The 16,335-nt window shown below is 42.0% G+C and overlaps 1 protein-coding gene across 1 annotated transcript in view; it reads right to left on the bottom strand.

Annotated features, from left to right (window-relative positions):
* Positions 1 to 16,335, bottom strand: part of LOC126249306 (aquaporin AQPAe.a-like) — a 142,332-nt gene that overhangs the window by 42,267 nt on the left and 83,730 nt on the right. The window lies entirely within an intron of this gene.

Genomic DNA, 16,335 nt, shown 5'->3' with positions numbered 1-16,335 from the left:
GTAACCTGCTTGCCCACTGACTAACTGTACTGCGATCGACAGCAACATCTCCATACACCTTTTTCAACCTCTTGTGGATGTTTCCCATTGTCTCGATTTCACAGCACAGAAATTCTATGACAGCACATTGCTCCTGACGCACGTCAGGTGAAGCAGCCATCTTGAAGACATGTTGTGATGGCGCCACTCACGGGAACAGATTGTACTACGTTTGAAAACAAGTGGGAAGGATGTATCTACACGCTGTAAAGCTATCACACATACAGAATGAAAACTGTATTTTTACAAAAATAGTGTGCATTTCTTTTGGAGTGACCCTTGTATATTTTTCGGACCATAAGACGGAGCACTTTAAGACAATAAGACGCACCCTTAGTTTTGTTATGAAAACTTGGAAATACAATTTTTTTTTCGATTTTCTTTTCATTCGTCATGTAGGGGTGTGTTCATGGTTTCATCGTTCATCTATTTTGTCCCTTATTATCGCATTAAGACTTCATAACGGTACACTTGATATTAGTTTTTGCGGGGGTGAGGGATGCAAATTTGCTTGAAGTTTACTACCCTCCTAGACTCGTACACAGGTAGCAACTGAAGTTCTCTAATCTTTTATGGCCCGAAAAATGAGGTATTAAATATGAAAACGAACATATAACTCACCAATTTTGTTCTTCCGTGTTCATGAAATCTAAACTCATGGCTACAATGTGTACAGTATAATGTACAATGAATGTTTCGCGTCGCTGTCTCAGAAATGACTGCCTGTCTATTGGCAAATCTGCAGCACACTCTGATCTGTGTCCCAACGCGAATATTCGAATTGAAACTAATGCATGTCAGGCGGTGATTGCTGTGAACACACTGACCTTGTCTGTCGAATGTGGTGTGGGTGACTCACTGCTGCGTCACTGTGTATCATTGAGGCAGTGTAGTGTCCGGTGTAAATGCTCCAATTCGAACGAATGTATCTATCAGTGAACGGCGCCAGTGTGAAATGGGCTTAATACTTGTTTGTTTATTTTTACTAGCTTCTGCCTGCAACTTCTTTCGCCTAGTATGGACCAACATTAAAAATTATCCCATGTGCTCCTTTTATCGGTTTGAAAATATGCTATGTCCTACCCAGGTCGAATTATTGGTGTGCAAAATGTCATCCATACCCAGCCAGTCGTTTTTGTGTGAAAGCGTAACAAGCAAACAAATTTTCACATTTATAATATTATTAGGAAGTACAGTTGATATTATCTGCCGTTACAAATAATTTATTTATTATTAATTAGGTTTGCCTTACGCCATTCAGTGGGCAGTTAAGGAGCTAATGAAGTAGTTTTGCACCTATACAGCATTTAGTTTAGTTTAAATAGGGTCCCAAATTAATTTTTGCCCTGGGGCCCTTGGTTACATAACCACACCACTGTTCATATTGTATAGTATTCAGTTGGAGCACAGGCCCTAACGGAAGTCCACAGCCATGCTGTGGTGCAGAGACACATAGCCGTATCACCCATGTGTCACAGAACTGTCCACATACAACACCAAGGCCTGCATTCAGCAAATTCCGCACCTCTCCAGGCACTGTGCCACCTCACACTTTCAAGCGGTGTGGTCTCAGCACGGTCGTTACTAGGAAGCATAACAAAGAAGATGGGGGGACTAAAATTCTTGTCAAATAATTGTCGTGTAAGCGCCTAGATGCTCCATTGGATCATTCACACCCACTCTTCGCTCGACTTCCTGACAATAATACGACCCCAGCTTGGGTCACACTGGTATATAATGCAAGTGAATAGCTTCAGATGTTGAAAAAATGAAGGGATGGGCTATGATCGCGCTCGAGAAACGCGCGACGTGAACGCAATTTCTCGAGAATGTCTCGGGTACGCTCGAGAAGTTGACAGTGCTGCACTTTGAGCAATTGCGCAAACCTTCAGTACACGAAGCACTGAGCCCGCAGCGGTCATACTACCGTTGCTAATGTGTACTGAAGTATTAGTATATGTTTCATAAGACAAAAATCATAGAGTTGTTGTTTAAAACAAAGAGAATTTGCATGAAACAAGCTTTAGTCTTATAAAATAAACACACACACACACACACACACACACACACACACACACACACACACACACACACAAGAACGTAACAGAAAAGTGCTATAGCCTTTTATATACAAAAACTGCGTACATACGTTTACTTACTGAAGAAAGGAAACAGAAGTTGTTCAGAAGAAGGCATTTTTACATCCCATTGCTGCACTGCCGTCGACTTTGGTTTAGATGATTTTATTAATCAATTGGCCTTTTAGTCGGCTTCTTTGTCTATAAGTAGTCCTGTTTTCGAAAATATTCTTTCACTGGGAACAGAAGTTGCACGTATCGCAAGACTTTTTTTGCCACTACAGCTAGACCTGGGTAACTTCGTTTTTTTCTTCAGTAGTGTAAAGTATTATCTGTGCGTTGTACGTACGGTCATTCCAAACATCGTACCTCCAGGTCTATGCTATCACAACCACTTTTCATTACATTTTTATTGGAAACCTCTTCATCGAAAGACGCCCAAAAGGAACTACTGGCGTTTTGTACGAAATGGTACTCGTGGCTAGTGTCGTTAGCAGCCGAATGAGTAGATCGTACGGTCTCTACCACGTTTGTGCACTCTGCTATTAGGCTTGCAACGGCATGTTTTGAATGAATGGGATTCGTAAATGGTAACGTTTTGAATCTTGGGTCGAGAACTGTGGCAACAGCATGTACTTTGTTTCAATTAATCCTAGCCGGGCTATTGGAGAGTTGTGCAGATGTTGCAGTTGTTCTTGCACTGTCGTGGTAGCCCACTTCTCGTTGCATACGGTTAGGATTAGCTGCTTGATTATTGGAACACCTTTCGAAAGAGAGGTATAGTTTTCAGTTGATATTTCACTTGTTAGCACTTCAAATGGCTCCAGTACACAAACATTCGCTCAAAATTCGCCACTTGTCAGCTGTGACATTCTCTACACCTGGATACAAAGATGGTAAACAGGCTGCAATGCATTCCTTTTGCCCCACTAGACGTAGCGTATAAAACGTAATGTTTCATCGGGTTTCGGTTTCCTGAATCAATTATAAACAAGTTTTTTCATTAGATCCTGGATCACATGGAGTTTTTCATTAGCATTGCAACTTGTTTTAAAATAGCTAACAAATTTTCGGGCCTTTTCCCGCATTATGCAGAGCTCACTGTAGCTGTTCAAAGAACTTTTCACAACTAAAATGATGGTGCGTGCGTGCGTGCAACAAGGCACATTTACATATACAGGGTGTTACAAAAGGGTACGGCCAAACGTTCAGGAAACATTACTCACACAAAAAGAACAGATGTTATGTGGACATGTGTCCGGAAACGCTTAATTTCCATGTTAGAGCTCATTTTAGTTTCGTCAGTATGTACTGTACGTCCTCGATTCACCGCCAGTTGGCCCAATAGAAGGAAGGAAATGTTGACTTCGGTGCCATTACAAGTACGACACAACGTGTGGTTCATGCACGATCGAGCTCCTGCACATTTCAGTCTAAGTGTTCGTACGCTTCTCAACAACAGATTCGGTGACCGATGGACTGGTAGAGGCGGAACAATTCCATGGCCTCCACGCTCTCCTGACCTCAACCCTCTTGACTCATTTATGGGGGCATTTGAAAGCTCTTGTTTGCGCACCCCCGGTACCACATGTAGAGACTCTTCGTGCTCGTATTGTGGACGGGTGTGATACAATACGCCCTTCTGCAGGGCTGCATCAGCGCATCAGGGATTCCATGCGACGGACGATGGATGCATGTATCCTCGCTAACGGAGGACATTTTGAACATTTCCTGTAACAAAGTTTTTGAAGTCACGCTGGTACGTTCTGTTGCTGTGTGTTTCCATTCCATGATTAATGTGATTTGAAGATAAGTAATAAAATGAGCTCTAACATGGAAAGTAAGCGTTTCCAGACACATCTTCACAACATTTTCTTTCTTTGTGTGTGAGGAATGTTTCCTGAAATTTTGGCCGCACCTTTTTGTAACACCCTGTATATGTTGCCACTGTGAATAAGTTGTACGGCTGCCGTCATGTTACTGGCGTTGTCAATTGTGATGGCCGGCCGAGGTGGCCGAGCGGTTTTAGGCGCTACAGTCTGGAACCGCGCGACCACTACGGTCAAAGGTTCGAATCCTGCCACGGGCATGGATGTGTGTGATGTCCTTAGGTTAGTTAGGTTTAAGTAGTTCTATGTTTTAGGGGACTGATGATCTCAGATGTTAAGTCCCATAGTGCTGAGAGCCATTTGAACCATTTTTTTAACCAGTTGTGACGCTTACTACTTGGTTTTAAATGTTCCATTTTGAAATCACATTATCTCACGCCTTACTAATATTTACCGCTGTATGCTTTTCCGGGAAACGGAATGTCTCGAGAGCCAAAGGTTTCAGGCACCAAGTAGTGTTAATAAAATGACCAGTTACAGCAATATATGCCTCACTACTGAGTGAGGTCTAAATATCGGTCGTTAAAGAAACACAAGTAGAGCCTTCCACAGCCTCTTTCTGTTTGTGGTAATCGCCCACAATCATGAGGCGCAACTTTTTCGATTTGGTATCGAGTATTGTGGGTCCAACAGTGAAACAAAACGTCGAAAACCAGTGTCCTCGACGATTGAAAATCGTGTTATGGCCACTAGTGCATCATCTAGCGATTGTTGCCGTTTACTTCCCTCTATGAAGAGAAACTTAAGATTTAGATTAGTGCTCCTGCAAGGGGATACGCTATACTCGACAACTAGTCCAATAAAATTACATATCGTATCGTGCAAAAGCTAGGATAGTATAGTATAGGTTTGATTTTGGGGTATCGTATCGGAGCACGATTAAAAATGTTTTTAAGCGTGTCGGACCGCTTCGGACACTATCCGAACTTTGGCACGGAAATCACCTCTTGTACCATACGTACCTGGATATTTTGTCTGCCTCGCACTATTGGAAGAATGATCCTCTATATCCACGGACGTCGCTGTTTTATTGCTCGATAAATTGAGCAGTTTAAGATGTCTAATCATGCCCGTTGTATTTTTTGATACATTACGGAGATTTTTACGACAAATGTTGCAAGTAACGTTATCTCCATCCTCCGTAAAGTATTGCCAGCACCATGATGTTCGTTTTCGAGTGTCCACATTGATTTGAATAACAACTTTACTCGAATGAAACCTGATACATACTACAGTAGTTACGAGCACCGCGAGCGTGTTTGTCTAGCGGCGGCATTCAATTCATAAACCAACAGCGGAGCGGCGTATGTTGTCGCAGCCAACTGGCGCGCGGCGGCACACGCCGCCGAGTCGTTTCTCGTGAGCTTCCCGAGAATTGCTTGAGAACTAGAGGCTCGAGTCGCCGCGCCCCGCCATCCCATCATTAGATCAGGGTTTAATGTCCAGTAGACAGACGTCAGAGGCGGAGTACAAGCTCTGATTATTTTAAGCATGGGGAAGGATATCGCCCGTGCCCTTTCAAAGAAGCCTCCCTAGCATAGCCTGGGTTAATTTAAGGAAATCATGGACGACCTAAATCTGGATGATTGGATGTGGATCCAAATCAGTCGTCCTCTCAAATGGAACTTAAGATGTTATCACCGTGAAAGACAGGAATATGCCTGGTAATTGTGTGACAGTATTATCAGCACATTACAGAGTTTGATATGGGCATAATTGTATATCTCCATGAGGCCATCTAGTATGATCGTGCAATATCCAGACTTATTGGGCATTCCCATGCGACAACAGCCTGATGTCTGACTGCAAGGGAAACTAAGGGTAGGAGCACTTGTCAATTTTCCAATCCATCACATCTGACCACCACAAGGAAAGATCGCTCTATTGTGCACCAAGACCAGCGAAACTCCTTCACATGTGCACCTGGAATCCAATAACACGCAATGGCCTCCCTGCAACGTCCTTTATCATCTTGCACCACTGGACGGTAGTTAGCAGCAACCGGAGTAGGGAATTAGAGCTGCCGTGAACACCACGACAGAAAAAGATGTTTTAGAGTTGTGTGTTGACCATGAAGCTTGACCTGATGATGAATAGGTCCCGCCGGCCGTTGTGACCGAGCGGTTCTAGGCGCTACAGTCTGGATCCGCGCGACCGCTACGGTCGCAAGCTCGAATCCTGCCTCGGGCATGGATGTGTGTGATGCCTTTACGTTAGTTAGGTTTAATTAGTTCTAAGTTCTAGGGGACTAGTGACCTCAGAAGTTGAGTCCCATAGTGCTCAGAACCAATTGAACCATTTTTAAATAGGTCCCATTGAGTTCTGTGTAATGAATTGAGATTCTGCACTGCCCCAAATGACCACGGTCTGGAAGTGTGGCGGCAGCCTGAGGAGAGCGACATGGCAGTGGGCAGTGCTACTCCTGGAGTCATGGTGTGGAGAAACATCACATACACCTTCAGGTCACGGTCAGTACTGAGTGAGGGAACTGACAGCACAAAGAGAGAGAGAGAGAGAGAGAGAGAGAGAGAGAGAGAGAGAGAGAGAGAGAGAGAGAGAGAGAGAGAGAGAGTGTGTTTTCGGAATTCATACACAGTCCTAAACTCCTTATGCATATAAAACTCGTGCCTTTCAGTTCTTCCATCTGTACGCTGGACTAAATGAGGTCAAAACATAGCTGAAGTGCAAAAGAAACACAGGCATGCGTGTTCAAATGCGGAGATATGTAAACAGGCAGAATACGGCGCTGCCGTCGGCAACGCCTACGTAAGATATAAGTGTCCAGCGCAATTTTTAGACCGGTTACTGCTGCTGCTGCAGTAACAGGTTATCAAGATTTAAGTAAGTTTGAACGTGGTGTTTTAGTCGGCACACGAGCGATGAGATACCATCTCCGATGAAGTGGGGATTTTCCTATACGACAATTTCACGCGTGTAACATGAATATCACGACTCCGGCAAAACAAATCTCCGACATAGCTGTGGCCGAAAAAAAAAAAACTGCAAGAATGGGACCAACGACGACTGAAGGGAGCATTCAGAGTGAAGTGCAACCCTTCTGCAAATTGCTCCAGATTTCAATGCTGGGCCATCAACAAATGTCAGCGTGCAAACCATCCAACGAAACACTATCGAAATGTGTTTTCGGAGATAGAGGCCCACTGGTGTACCCTTTATGATTGTAGATAACTAAGCTCTACGCCTCACCTGGGCCCATAAACACAGACATTGGGCTGTTGATGACTGGAAACATTCCTAGTCGGACGTGTCTCGTTTCAAATCGTATCGAGCTAATGGGCGTGTATGGGTCTGGAGACAACCTCATGAATCCATGGATCCTGCATGTCAGCAGGGGATTATTCAAGCTGGTGGAGGCGCTAATGTGAGGGCGTGTGCAGTTTGAGTGATATGGGACCACTGATACGTCTAGACACGAGTGACAGGTTACATGTACGTAAGCGTCCCCTCTGATCACCTGCATCCATTCATGTCCATTGTGTATTCCGACGGACTTTGGCGATTCCAGCAGAACAGTGCTACACTGTGGCTCCAGAATCACTGGAAGTTTAAACACTTCCGGTGGCCACCAAACTCCCCAGACATGAACATATTGTGCGTATCTGGTGGGCCTTGCAACGTGTTGTTCAGGAGAGATCTCTATCCCCTCGTACTCTTACCGATTTTTGACAGCCATGCAGGACTCATGGTGTCGGATCCCTCCACCACTACTTCAGATAGTAGTAGAGTCCATGCCACGTCGTGTTGCGGTACTTCTGCGTGCCCGAGGGGGCCCTACACGATATTAGGCAGGTGTATAAGTTTCTTTGGCTCTTCAGTGTATATAGGAATATCCCTGATCGATATTTTTTAAGTAGTTTTAGGTTTCAGGGGTTTACTTAAAAAATTTATAAGAAAGATATTTCGTGACAAAGATATTTCATTTCAGTTATGTGTGTATTTTGTATGAGTACTTTTCTTTTTATGTCAGAGTGAATGCTTAAGAGTTAGATGAGAAGGTCCACACTATTCTATTTTGTCAAGATCGTGAGAGGACGATCTGATGGCACTAACCAAACATATGGACCATACATAGAGGCAGTGGTACGCTATATAGCACACTATAGCCGTGTACTATAAGCTGCAAATCTTTTTAAATAGCTAAATGTGTTATCCCTTATTTATCTATATACATATATACACATACACATACATATTCATACATATACACATACACACAGGGTGTTACAAAAAGGTACGGCCAAACTTTCAGGAAACATTCCTCATACACAAAGAAAAGATATGTGGACATGTGTCCGGAAACGCTTAATTTCCATGTTAGAGCTCATTTTAGTTTCTTCCACCTACACTCAATGGAGCACGTTATCATGATTTCATACGGGATACTCTACCTGTGCTGCTAGAACATGTGCCTTTATAAGAACGACACAACATGTGGTTCATGCACGATGGAGCTCCTGCACATTTCAGTCTAAGTGTTCGTACGCTTCTCAACAACAGATTCGGTGACCCATGGATTGGTAGAGGCGGACCAATTTTATGGCTTTGATGGCCTCCACGCTCTCCTGACCTCAACCCTCTTGACTTATTTATGGGGGCATTTGAAAGCTCGTCTACGCAACCACAGTACCAAATGTAGAGACTCTTCGTGCTCTTATTGTGGACGGCTGTGATACACTACGCCATTCTGCAGGGCTGCTCAAGCGCATCAGGGATTCCATGCGACGGAGGGTGGATGAATGTATCCTCGCTAACAGAGGACATTTTGAACATTTCCTGTAACAAAGTTTTTGACGTCACGCTGGTACGCTCTGTTGCTGTGTGTTTCCATTCCATGATTAATGTGTTTTGAAGATAAGTAATAAAATGAGCTCTAACACGGAAAGTAAGCGTTTCCGGACACATGTCCACATAACATATTTTCTTCCTTTGTGTGTGAGGAATGTTTCCTGAAAGTTTGGCCGTACCTTTTTGTAACACCCTGTATATACTCCCATGAACCATGGACCTTGCCGTTGGTGGGGAGGCTTGCGTGCCTCAGCGATACAGATGGCCATACCATAGGTGCAACCACAATGGAGGGGTATCTGTTGAAAGGCCAGACAAACGTGTGGTTCCTGAAAGGGGGCAGCAGCCTTTTCAGTAGTTGCAGGGCAACAGTCTGGATGATTGATCTGGCGTTTTAGCACTAACCAAAACAGCCTTGCTGTGCTGGTACTGCGAACAGCTGAAAGCAAGGGGAAACTACATCCGTAATTTTTCCCGAGAGTATGCAGCTTTACTGTATGGTTAAATGATTGCGTCCTCTTGGGTAAAATAGCCCGGAGGTAAAATAGCCCGGAGGTAAAATAGCCCGGAGGTAAAATAGCCCGGAGGTAAAATAGCCCGGAGGTAAAATAGCCCGGAGGTAAAATAGCCCGGAGGTAAAATAGCCCGGAGGTAAAATAGCCCGGAGGTAAAATAGCCCGGAGGTAAAATAGCCCGGAGGTAAAATAGCCCGGAGGTAAAATAGCCCGGAGGTAAAATAGCCCGGAGGTAAAATAGCCCGGAGGTAAAATAGCCCCCCATTCGGATCTCCGGGCGGGAACTACTCAAGAGGACGTCGTTATCAGGAGAAAGAAAAAGTGGCGTTCTACAGATCGGAGAATGGAATGTCAGATCCCTTTATTGGGCAGGTAGGATAGAAAATTTAAAAAGGGAAATAGATAGGTTGAAGTTAGATATAGTTGGTATTAGTGAAGTTCGGTGGCAGGAGGAACAGGACTTTTGGTCAGGTGAATACAGGGTTATAAATACAAAATCAAATAGGGGTAATGCAGGAGTAGGTTTAATAATGAATAAAAAAATGGGAGTGCGGGTAAGCTACTACCTACAGCATAGTGAAAGCATTATTGTGGCCAAGGTAGAAACGAAGCCCACGCCTACCACAGTAGTACAAGTTTATATGCTAACTAGCTCTGCAGATGAAGAAAAAATTGAAGAAATGTATGACGGAATAAAAGAAATTATTCAGACAGTGAAGGGAGACGAAAATTTCATAGTGATGAGTGACTGGAATTTTAGAGTACGGAAAGGGAGAGAAGGAAACGTAGTAGGTGAATATAGATTGGGGCTAAGAAATGAAAGAGGAAGCCGTCTGGTAGAATTTTGCACAGAGCATAACAATCATAGCTAACACTTGGTTCAAGAATCATGAAAGAAGGTTGTATACTTGGAAGAACCCTGGAGATACTAGAAGCTATCAGATTTATATAATGGTAAGACAGATTCAGGAACCAGATTTTAATTGTAAGACATTTCCAGGGCAGATGTGGACTCCGACCACAATCTATTGGTTATGAACTGTAGATTGAAACTGAATAACCTCCAAAAAGGTGGGAATTTAAGGAGATGGGACCTGGATGAACTGAAAGAACCAGAGGTTGTAGAGAGTCTCAGGGCAAGCATAAGGGAACAATTGACAGGAATGGGGGAAAGAAATACAGTACAAGAATGGGTAGGTCTGAGGGATGAAGTAGTGAAGGCAGCCGAGGATCAAGTACGTAAAAAGACGAGAGCCAGTAGAGCTCCTTGGGTAACAGAAGAAATATTGAATTGTTGAAACGGGAAATTATAAAAATGCAGTAAATGAGGCAGGCAAAAAAGAATACAAACATTTCAAAAATGAGATCGACAGGAAGTTCAAAATGGCTATGCAGGGATGGCTAGAGGACAAATCTAAGGATGTAGAGGCTTATCTCACTAGGGGTAAGATAGATACAGCCGACAGGAAAATTAAAGAGACCTCTGGTGAAAAGAGAACCACTTGCATGAATATGAGGAGCTCAGATGGAAACCTAGTTCTAAGCAAAGGGAAAGCAGAAAGGTGGAAGGAGTATATAGAGGGCCTATACAAGGGCGATGTACTTGAGGACAATATTATAGAAATGGAAGAGGATGTAGATGAAGATGAAGATGAAATGGGAGATACGATACTGCGTGAAGAGTTTGACAGAGCACTGAAAGACCTGAGTCGAAACAAGGCCCCGGGAGTAGACAACATTCCATTAAAACTCCTGATCGTCTCGGGAGAGCCAGTCCTGACAAAACTACCATCTGGTGAGCAAAATGTATGAGACGGGTGAAATACCCTCAGACTTCAAGAAGAATATAATAATTCCAATCCCAAAGAAAGCTGGTGCTGACAGATGTGAAAGTTACCGAACTATCAGTTTAATAAGCCACGGCTGCAAAATACTAACGCGAATTATTTACAGAAGAATGGAAAAACTGGTAGAAGCCGACCTCGGGGAAGATCAGTTTGGATTCCGTAGAAATTTTGGAACACATGAGGCAATACTGACCCTACGACTTATCTTAGAAGCTAGATTAAGGAAAGGCAAAACTACGTTCCTAGCATTTGTAGACTTAGAGAAAGCTTTTGACAATGTTGACTGGAACACACTCTTCCAAATTCTAAAGGTGGCAGGGGTAAAATACGGGGATCGAAAGGCTATTTACAATTTGTACGGAAACCAGATGGCAGTTTTACGAGTCGAGGGACATGAAAGGGAAGGAGTGGTTGGGAAGGGAGTGAGAAAGGGTTTTAGCCTCTCCAAGATATTATTCGATCTATACATTGAGCAAGCAGTAAAGGAAACAAAAGAAAAATTCGGAGTAGGTACTAAAATCCACAGAGAAGAAATAAAAAGTGTGAGGTTCGCCGATGACATTGTAATTCTGTCAGGGACAGCAAAGGACTTGGAAGAGCAGTTGAACGGAATGGACAGTGTCTTGAAAGGAGGATATAAGATGAACATCAACAAAAGCAAAACGAGGATAGTGGAATGTAGTCGAATTAAGTCGGGTGATGCTGAGGGAATTAGATTAGGAAATGAGACGCTTATAGTAGTAAATGAGTTTTGCTATTTGGGAAGATAAATAACTCATGAAGATCGAAGTGGAGAAGATATAAAATGTAGACTGGTAATGGCAAGGAAAGCTTTTCTGAAGAAAAGAAATTTGTTAACATCGAGTATAGATTTAAGTGTCAGGAAGTCATTTCTGAAAGTATTTGTATGGAGTGTGGCCATGTATGGAAGTGAAACATGGACGATAAATAGTTTGGACGAAGAGAATAGAAGCTTTCGAAATGTGGTGCTACAGAAGAATGCTGAAGATTAGATGGGTAGATCACATAACTAATGAGGAGGGATTTAATAGGATTGGGGAGAAGAGAAGGTTGTGTCACAAATTGACTAGAAGAAGGGACTGGTTGTTAGGACATGTTCGGAGGCATCAAGGGATCAATTTAGTATTGGAGGGCAGCATGGAGGGTAAAAATCGTAGAGGGAGACCAAAAGATGAGTAAGCAGATTCAGAAGGTTGTAGGTTGCAGGTTGCAGTAAGTACTGGGAGATTAAGCTTGCACAGGATAGAGTAGCATGGAGAGCTGAAATTCTGAACACAGTTCTGTTCGAGCGTTGGGAATAAGTCGACATAGTGCTGTTCTGTTTGATTTCCTGTCAAAGGTCACTATTAGTACTGCCAGAAAGTCATGGGGTAAAACTGAAGTGATATCTGGTGTTCCCCAAGGAAAAAGTACGTAATCTGCTGTTCCTGGTCTACAGCAAGTACATTTTGAAGGTTTTAGAGTTTCAACAAAAACAGCGGATGCATACCGCCATTACAAGCAGGTCTTCTTGGGACCGATGGTTAGCTGTTAGTATGCAGATGCCTTGTTATGCGTTTGAGACCTAAGCTGTCCACTTTAACACCGGAAATGACCCTCGCTGGGTGACTGCTGTGGCAGAGCGGACCAAATGCAACTAAGAATTGCGAAACAGTTTTCGGCAACTTCCATCTCCTAAATGGGATCATCTTATGGCCAGAAGCACATGAAAAGGGAAGGGGAAAATTTTGATCGTAACATGTTTCTGGAAGAATCTGGTGGGTGAAGAGCTTAGTAGACAATCTTCAGATTGTTTGGAGCTGATGCTGTGATTTATCATGTAGTAAAGTCATCAGAAGATCAAAAACAAGTGCAAAATGATGAAGACAAGATATCTGTATTGTGCGAAAAATGACAAGTGCTAGGTCACCAGCTTTATTTGTAAAAGGAATCCATTAAATCTCCGTTACACGATGAATCAGGCAAATGTAAAGGCTGACAATTCAAATACATACCTAGAAATTAGAATTACTAACAACTTAAATTGGAATGGTTGTGATGTAAGGAAGGCAAATGTAATACTACGTTTTATTGGTAGACCACTTAGAAGATGCAACTGATCTACTAAAAAGACAGCCCACCCTACCCTTGTCCACTGTCTACTGGAGTACTGCTATGCTACATGAGATCCTTACCAGAAAGTACTGAAGGAGTATGGTGAAATAGGGCAGTGTGTCACGGATATGACAGGATAGTTGAAATGAAAATCGTTAAAACAAGGGCTTTTTTCGTCGTGTTCTGTTCACGAAATGTCAATATCCAACGTTCTCCGAAAGCTGAAGTACTTTGTTTACATCCACGTTGATAGGGAGAAACATTGTTAATACCAGATGTGAAGTGGTATTCCAAAGACGCCTTTGTCAGTAAAAAGCCAGAAATATGTCCACATGAACGCCGTTTGTCATGCTGAGTTTGGTAAGTATTTTCCGGAAAAATATATTCTATATACATAAATTCTATATTTTAATGTTATTTATCTTTTACTCTTATTGAATGTTTTCGTTTTACATCTGCTATGTTTTGTTGTCTAGCTATAATATTTTCAGATTTAGTTATTTTCATTTGAATTTTTTCCATTTTAAGATTTTTCCCGTTTTAAGATTTTAGCTATACAACAATGAGGTTGTGTAGAAATTTTCGGGTAAATTACGCTGAGTGCACTGATTTTGCGCACCGAGCACGCGGGATCTAACAAAAAAAAAAAAAAAATACTTATTGGACAAATCTGAATGCTCTGTTGTAATGCACATAAACGACAGAACTTATTTGAGGTGTTTTGTATCGGATACCGTTTCAACAGTATTCATTCGGAAACAAACTTTTTTTTTCAAGGAGGTGCTTTCACTCTTAACGGCCTTATAGGCACACCTTAATTATCTTTTACTACATTGCAACATATTCAAACCTGATCAAAATTGAAGTATATCGCTTGGGTAGCTTTACTGATTTTCTTGCTCCTATTCTTTGCCCCCATGGTGTCGTTTGTGTATTTCTCCAAGCAGTTGTTTGGTGTTACAAACTCGTCGCTTGTGCTAGTTACCACTTCATTGACAAAATTCATACAGAAACACGTTGTGATCGTCATTTTCTCGTTTTGTTTCCAAGTGTCCTAAGGACAGGTTCCTTTAAACTTCCTCTACATTATCTTTAGTGCATTTGGTCTACTCTACCGCAGTCGTCCTCCAAAGATGGCTACTCCTGTGTTCAAGTGGACAGCTTCAGGCTGAAAGTCATACTAAGATCCCTACCTAGTAACAACAGTACCAAGGAGATCTCTGTTTGTAGCACCTATAGCACTTACATGCTCAGCCCGTCGGCCTCTGGTAATATTTATTTAGATCCATGTAAATTCATTTCCAGAACAAGAGTTTTACACTTTCTACAACATACATTTTTAAAATTTTTATACAAATGTGATACTGCATTAGTTAAACTTAAGAAGAATTTGTTTACATGTATTTTATACTTGTTAATTAGTATAATTAAATGGATAAATTACACATTTTCAAGCAATAAGTTCTGGGAGATGGGGTGAACGTAGTTTCTGCAGTGTGTAGGAAGTAATTTTAGAAACACACAACTCAAAGAAATGCGTTTGTACAGTTTCACAGTTTACCTGTACGACATTTCTTGGAAAGTTGTAGTGATTGGTACTATTGTCATTGAGAACTTTACTCAGTTTTCTTTCCTTGAGACACCAACATACGTAATTATACACAAATTTTGCTATTTATAGTGTTTGGTGCTGCTTGTATATTTTATTTGCTTTTTATTTATCAGAAAAGTTTGCTCTGGTGTTCATTTATACACAGTATGCTGCATCTCAGTAACGAATATACAGAAGCGAAGTATGTGCGCTAAACTTTTGCAGTATTAGTCTCAAGTAATTCACATGAGACACGTCAGTTTGGCCAGTTTTGGTATTCCAAATGTGATGAGTCAAGAATTTTGATTATACGGACATCTGTTGCGTTGCAATGACAAGCTCAGTAACACTATAAAGAAGAACTTTTAATCTCTTAACGAATAGTTTTAACAATGCAAAATGCTCTGGGAATATTTTGCTTCATTCTCAGACCAATTCTTATTTTTCTCAGTAACGCATTGTGTAGTTTTTGTTAGGTTGATTATACTAATTTCCAGTGGTTTCATCTATGTATATGCCTTCCACAGACCACCTTCGTGAATTTTATGCACACACTAGCATATTTGTCGCTGTCCATAGCCTGGTGTTCAGATCATCTTACTTATTTAAATCTTAGGGCCCCGTACTAATCAATTATCGTAAATACTAGAGACGAATATGCACTTCATTCTGCGGTAGGTGAATTCCGCATACTGTACCTATATGTTTCCAACTTCAACATGCAATAGTATTTATGTACACTTCAGGTCAGCCGCTTCTTTCAATTTAAAAATTGCAGTGCTAAGCCGTATCTACAGGAACCTGCGAGTAAATGGTGTATAGGAGAGACAAAAATATGGGAAAACCAAAAATAGAACATTACACTGCCTAATATGGTGCAGGAAGCCTGCTGGCTCTGGAAACAGCTTCCCGTTTCAGAATGGACTACTACAGATCCTTCTTGGTTTTAAAGGCAATTTTCTCCCATTGTCCCTGTGAAGTAGTTCAGGTAAAGGTTATGAAGATGGATAGCAATCACACACGCCTGTCTCGAAAGCAGATCACAGTGGCTCAGTATTTAGATTTAGTGATTGGTGCCTGTTGTAACTCACCGGATTTTTCTGATTTCCTTGTATGCAGTATGACTCTTCAATACTGTGATTCCTTAAACACCGACCTCTTCGACTCCCCTGGTTATGAAAGCACCCAATATTAACACCAATTTGCCCTCATTAGAATTCCCTTAGCTCTGTTAAAGTACACCATATTACACAGAACACTTCCACCACCACTGGCTCTTTCACTCTGGGCGTTTTGTTATACAATACGGCAGCGCAATCTAGCATCTTCCTTTATGTTCAAGCATCCATTTCTCACTGTATAGTTTCACCCAATCCCCATGTATCTACTATAGATTGCCTCACTTTCAGAACTTCCGAATATCACTTAACATATCGACAACAGGCCCCCTAAACC

The sequence above is a fragment of the Schistocerca nitens genome, chromosome 3, assembly GCF_023898315.1.
Source record: "Schistocerca nitens isolate TAMUIC-IGC-003100 chromosome 3, iqSchNite1.1, whole genome shotgun sequence".
NCBI lineage: Eukaryota > Metazoa > Arthropoda > Insecta > Orthoptera > Acrididae > Schistocerca > Schistocerca nitens.
The sequence above is the reverse complement of the archived record's forward strand: the minus strand, read 5'-3'. Positions and strand labels throughout refer to the sequence as shown.